Source organism: Nematolebias whitei, chromosome 1, assembly GCF_014905685.2.
Source record: "Nematolebias whitei isolate Nwh7 chromosome 1, NemWhi1, whole genome shotgun sequence".
NCBI lineage: Eukaryota > Metazoa > Chordata > Actinopteri > Cyprinodontiformes > Rivulidae > Nematolebias > Nematolebias whitei.
Window position 1 is genome coordinate 88,699,395 of NC_056498.1, and position 7,360 is coordinate 88,706,754.

A 7,360-nucleotide genomic window follows, 5' to 3' on the forward strand; every position below is an offset into this window, starting at 1 on the left:
CATATTCAAGGGAGTGGGTAGAAGTATAAACTTGTCAAAATTCCCACTCCTTAACCACTTACATAATCTTACATTCATTACATGTATAATCCAAACATACAGTATAACGAATAAACCCATATTTATCCATCAATATAGTATCCATTTAAGTTAACTTTAGTAGATGTACAATTATTATTCCTTTAACTTCACCAAAAACAAAAGCATCAATAACAAAAAAAAAAAAACAACAACAACAGCCATAAATGAATAATATTATTATACATTATATCCAGCAATAATCATATGTTTATATGATAATTTGAACAGTTTTATGTTTGGACATTGTTTAAGTTCAATATTCAAATTATTCCACAGTTTGACTTCACTTATTGATACACAAAAGTTTTTTCTAGTAGTTCTGAATTAGCATATTTTAAACTGTGATTCCCCCCATAACATATAAATCTGCTCCTTAATTTTAAACAGGTTTTGAATGTTTTCTGGTAATTGTTTATTTTTTGCTTTGTAAAGAATTAGAGCTGTCTGTAGTTTCACTATGTCAATGAACTTTAATAATTTAGATTTTACAAATAGTATATTAGTGCTTTCCACCTTATGGATTATTCTTATTGCTCTTTTTTGTAGTATTGTTAATGCCTGTAGTGTAGTTTTGTAATTATTGCCCCAGATTTCTGCACAATAGCTTAAATAAGGTAAGACTAGTGAACAGTAGAGTACATGTAATGCTTTTTGTTCTATGACCAACTTGGCTTTCTTTAAGAGGGCGATATTTCTTGAGACTTTACGTTGAACATATTTTATGTGTGGTTTCCAGTTGAGTTTATCATCAATAATGACACCAAGAAATTTGTTTTCATGAACTCTTTCAATTTTCACTCCATCTATTTGTATTTGAATTTCTGTATGTGATTGACAGTCCCCAAATAACATTGGCCATGACCTAGAAAAGATGGTGGGTATCAGATTTGAGTTAATGTAGGTTTTAAAATTGGCCTTTAGCTAAAAAAAAAAAAAAAAAAAAGAAGAAAAGAAAAGTAGCAGTATTTTTGTGAGTAAGCTCCACACCCTTGGTATTGCAGGGGTGTCGAACTCATTTTCACCGAAGGGCCACATCAGAATAAATGGTTGCCCTCAAAGGACCAGATATAAATGTAAGACTGCTATCCTACACTAGGACTAGTTGTATAAATGTAGATAAATTTAACTAAATGTAATATAAAATAGAATACAACTACTCCTTAAAGTTAAAAAAACGCTGATTTTATTTATTTAACTTACAAATATCACATATATTCATATATATTTGCATAGATGTAGGAAAATATGTCTGCTTGTTGCTTTGCTATAACATAAAAACTTGTCAGGTAATGAAACCCACACTACTCCATGAATTAATGATCAAACTTTCCAAATGAATAAGGAGAATAACAAGTTATAACATTAACTTTGTTCAAAACTTTGACATAGTGAGGAGGGGAAGAACAGTCCACCCAACAATTGTGAGCTGCTAAGAACATGGGACAGGCGTAGCATTATACAGAAAACAAATGGCTGCACACAGCCTGGCAAGGGTCTTACATCTAAGTAATGAGAGATGGAATTAGCATAAAAAAAATTTACTCTCATAAACACGTAAACCTGCAATCCCAAATACATTGCTGCAAACTTAACAAAATATAATAAGAATAACAGAATTGAATTGGATTGCTTTATTTTTAAGCTAATCTTAATTTTTTTTTTTTTTTTTTACTTTTAAGAAAAAGTTGAACTGAGTGAGTTCTTGAATCGGGAAGGATGTTCTGGCAACACACAGAATGCACACAATGGTTTATATAGGATGCTAGGATGCAAAATCAATTGTGGATTGACATCTTGGAGATCTGGTTCTGGTTGCATTGTAGTACATGTGTATAGTTGATGCAGAAAAACTAGGCTGCCATCAAATTGTGACTTCATAAGACCACCGGATTGCAGCACCTGGGCTGAAAGACATCCTGTTCTGCTACAAAACAACAAGAGAATAATCTGAGTTTGGAGTCATGAACTGAACTGAAACAAAATGCTGGTGTCTGTGGAACTTTACTTTGTCCAGGAGGGGGCACTGGACTAACATCATGATGATCTCTTGAACTCTGAACATGCAGTATCTCCAAAGTCAGGCTGGAGAAAACCAGGAGCAGCGGTCAAGCAAATGTCACTACGACGTCTGGATTGGGTCCTGGATTGAGTGTCGGCTTCACATGTGATTTATGATGGTGCGATGGCTCCAGTTTCAGGATGGATGCTGCATTTTGCTCTGACATATATGCACTCACATAGACATATTTTTCACACATAACAGCAGGACTTTTAATTTTGAAATGTAGTATTGAGGTTGCTGGAACAACTGCCTTATTCAATTACTCTTAGACAAAAGAAAAGGTTCATTACCTTAAAGCCTTGCATCAAAATGAATAATGCTACTCCTGAGCAAATTATTTTCTTTTTCATTAAGTTCGACTTTGTCTTTACAGGTTAGTCTCCATGAGTCAAAAGGACTCAGTTACAGGAAAGAGAAAGTGATGTAGTAGTGATTAGTAGCGATTATAAAGAAACACAAGAAGGAATATTATAGTGATTTATTAAATAAAAGTAATGGTGATATGAAAGCTACATGGCGAGTAATAAATAGTGTTCTGAAAAGTCATAAAGCAAAAACAGGTATTCCACAATATTTTCTGAAGGATGACAATGAAATTCATGATGAAAATGAAATTGTAAATGGATTTAATCATTATTTTGTGAACATTGGATCAAGCCTTGCAGCTAAAATACCAAAAGTAGACAATAACGTGAACCATTCAGTTATAAGTTGTGACAACAGTATTTTTCTTAATGGAACTGACAAAGAAGAAATAATGAATGTAGTAAAAAAAATCTTACGGATAAGAGATCAAAAGACTGGGTGGACATGGATATGATGTTTGTAAAGGACATAATGAGTTATGTTATCGAGCCGTTTACATCCATCCATTATCTTTACCCGCTTATTCCATTTTGGGTCACGGGGGTCGCTGGTGCCCATGTCCAGCAATCACTGTGCGAGGGGCGGGGTATACCCTGGACGGGTCGCAAGTCCATCACAGGGTCACGAAGAGACAGATGAGGCAAACAACCATTCGCTCTCTCACTCACACCTAGGGACAATTTAGAGTTACCAATCAGCCTAACATGCATGTTTTTGGTCTGTGGGAGGAAACCGGAGTACCCGGAGAGGACCCACGCATGCACGGAGAGAACATGCAAACTCCACCCAGAGGAGCCCCTGGACCGGGGTTTGAACCAAGGACCTGCTCGCTGAGAGGCAGCAGCTCTACCAGTTGCGCTACCGTGCTGCCCGAGCCGTTTGCATATATACGTAATTTATCATTTCAAAAAGGAATATTTCCAGACAATATGAAAGTAGCTAAGGTAGTTCCTCTCTTTAAAAATGGTGATAAATGTGTGTTCAATAATTATAGACCAATATCCTTATTAGCACAGTTCTCAAAAATTCTAGAAAAAAACTATTTGTGACCAGATTAGATAAATTTATTACTAAACAAAACATTCTAAGTAGCAGTCAGTATGGGTTTGGAGCAAAAAACTCTACATCAATGGCTCTCATGAAATTAATAGAACAAATAACTATTGCTGTCGATCAAAAACAATATTGTGTTAGTATTTTTGTTGATTTGAAAAAAAAATTTCGACACTATTGACCACACTATTCTCCTTGAAAAATAAATAAATAAATAAAATATTATGAACAAGGGAAAATTCAGATTACACATAAAAAGAATTTTGGGTGAACACACGGCAGGGATCGTACATCACCAAAACCGAACACGGGAAAACTTTAGATGTTTCTGAAATAGGACACGCTACAAATGGTGTACTGTTTCAGAAAAGGGGGAGAAGGAACAGTGATTGATGTACAGACTTGCTTTGCTAGATCATTTGTGTGTAAATAGGAGATTTTAAGTTACAACTCTCTTAATAACCAAAGTATTTATCTTTCTTCCTTTGAATGTGTACATGACGGATCTCTTAGGGGGACACCCCTAGACCCAGAAGAACAATGAAAATGTGGTGGATCTGTATTCTTAAATACATTTGATTTTACATGACTAAGACCGGACTGGACTGATAAATTAATTAGATTCTCGTGTATAGAGTGTTTTTAACCACATTTTTACGATAGTCATGTATTGTGAAACTTTGCCATAGCTCCAGAGCTGAATAACTGATTTTGACTTCCTTTTATTTTTCCAGCTCCATTTATCAGCAAACTCAATGTTTAATGCTGTATTGTGCTGTTTTGAGGACAGGGTGATCAATGAAAAATATATTTTCTGCGCATGCGTTTACTAAATTCTTTCCCACAGGCAGGAGGAAATAAGACAAATAAAATCTATCATCTTAACTAAAATTAACATCACTCATGCCAAATATTCACCACTAAACTTTGAAACCTTAACTCTTCTGATTACTCATCTTCACTGCATGTGGTAATCACATATTGCTGTGTTTTCTTGTGAAAAATAACTTTGCCTCTTTCAAGAAGATCCAGAGTAAGGACTCTGGAGAAATCCATCATATCCTTTTTGAGGTTCAGGTTTGTAAACATAAAAAAGGGATGAAAGTATGAATGGAATGTGGTTTATGTTGTTCTATAAAACTATTATAGTGTAGAAGTAATAATGAAATATTTTATATTGACAAACCCCTTTTAGTGGTAGAGATAGAAAATACAGTCACATGCCTTAGAGGGCTGAAATTGTGCTATGTTTGGAGATATGTGTTGTACTTTCATCCCCAACAATACAGATTCTGACGGGTCAGTGACTAGGGCACTGGAGGGATTGAGGACGCTGAGTGTACTGGTCGTATGTGGTTGCTGCTGTGTGCCCTGTGCAAGATCACTCGTGGTGCGCTGTATCACCTCGACAACCGAGAAAGGGAGCAGTGATAGACCTTCTGGATATCAGATGTTGTCAACCAGCGATCCTTCAAGCCACACGGAATTCGAGCTCTCCCTGGTGGCATAACCCAAGAACTGCTGACACTGGCTTCATAACCTGTCTCCTAACATGTGTTTTACACCATTTTCTTGTTGTTGACAAGTTGATTCTTATACATATTATAATTACATGTGTTACTTTGCTTCCCCTGCTCCCAGATTACTGTTGAGTATTGGTTTGGATATTTTATCATACTGCTAGCAATAGGAAACTTAGATAAATGCATGTGGCCACATCTTAACTTTTACTGAAACTCTCTCCCTTTCAGTCTGTGACAACGCGACGGAACGATGCCTCTATGAGATGGACCTTAATTGTCCAACCAGTTCGTAGTCATTGTTAAAGACGCAGGCCAACAAGTTGTGGTCCTTTTAAAATACAGGCATCCACTGTGCGCTTTGTAACTGTAGATGAACAGATGCTGAGATATATTCATCAATTAAAACGGATTCTTCATTTTTCTGGACTGAATAAAACGTGCATTGAATTTAATGAAATGTAACGTGAGACGTCATTTATCTTTGACCCATCAAAATGAATGTGGCCATTTATTTACAGAATCAAAGTTTAACATCAAACATTTACATTAATTTGGCAAAATATGAAAATAACAACATAATTAATCAGCGAGCTGTACAATTATGATCAATTATCCACACGGCGGTGGATGAGAACTTTGCTTCAGACATTTCTAAAAATTATCTGTAATGATTTTAGCAGATAGGAGGGTTTAAAGATGGAAAGATGGAGTTTAAAGGAAGTAAAAGATGGATGAGGGAGAATGTTTATGTCGGCACTCAGAAACGGCACTCTCCATTCGAACCCAGCTTTCCCTCGGTACGCTCGGTAGTAAACTTGACTCGTTACCTCTCTGAAGATGAATCAGCGGATACGGAGTTCCAGTTAACGCTACCTGTCCAGCGTCTCCGTAGGATGGCTGTGAATCGTCCGAAGTAGTGACGAGATTCCGTCCGACACAAGCTCACCTCAGCAAGTGGACTTCACATGAGTGGAGTCCGTCAGAGTTCCACCCAGAGGTGGAAGTGTTATAATCCAAACTCGGAAGAGCCTTATCATGGCTGGACTCCTATTCTCCCAAACGACTGGAGCTGCAAACTCTCCAGCCCGACTCCAACGGCAACTCACAGAACAACGACTTCACAGAACTGCCACTTCACCGAACTGCGAACATCTCAGAACTGAGAGAACTAGGAAGTACCGGCATTTAAAGGGCTCTATTTCCGGTATATTTGAGCGTTCCTGATTGGTCAATATCAACCAGACAGGGGTGTGTTTTGTGATGTAAGAGGTTACTAGAAGTCAGAAAACAGCAAGAATGTTATTGGAACAGATTGAAAATGTTCCCAGACAGGCGAGAGAAATGTTTTGGCGAGTTTGGAGAAACAGGTGCCAACTCCTCTGTTTACGTCTGAGAGGATGTAAAACAACGCAGTTGTTCCAACACATGTCTGCTCCGACTCCTGACCTTGGAAAACGTACACTGCTCATTCAAAGACAGAAATCAGAAAATGCATAATTACTCTGTAACAGGCCTTAACATGAATTCTATTTTGCATAAGCAACTAAAAAATCATTGTTACTGTTTTACAGTTAATAAAATTGATTAGTTCACTGTAACATCTAAAATGTTTGAACTAAAACACTTTGATTATCAAACATTTGTAAAACAGGAATGATAATAGAAAAGAGAGTGTTCTTTCACTTGAATTTTCAAGAAAGAAAGTCTCAGGATGGGTGAACCTGTATTTCTGGATTCAAATCAATGAAATGACAGTTTCTGTCCCACAAGGTTCTTAAGGTCAAGGGTTTTGACCTTAGGCTTAGTTTTGACATCAGGTCAAGTTCACTACAGTCCCCCCTTTGGAAATCATCACCTGTCCATGGGGATGAATTCCAAACATGAACTTACGCCTTCAAATGTCCTTGAGCTTGATGTAATCCAGCAAGGAAGACAAAAGTCAAAAGTAATCCAGCAAGGACAACAAAAGTCAAAAGTAATCCAGCAAGGAAAACAAAGTCACAGGTAATTCCACAATGTTCTTGGTAATTCCATTGTGTTGATTATAATTCCATAACGTCGTCGGTAATTCCATTGTAGCAATGCTTTAACCCCTTGGAAACAGAGTCTATAATCCATTGAAAAAGTCATATAATCCACAACGGTAAATCCACAACGATTGGAAGTGTTGATTAATCAGCATACAGAGGGGTACCCTTGGATTGAACTGAAGATGCGGCCACTGGATGAAGAGTGGAGACCAACGTCAGGATTGCAGGTCGCCTCCAGCGAAGGT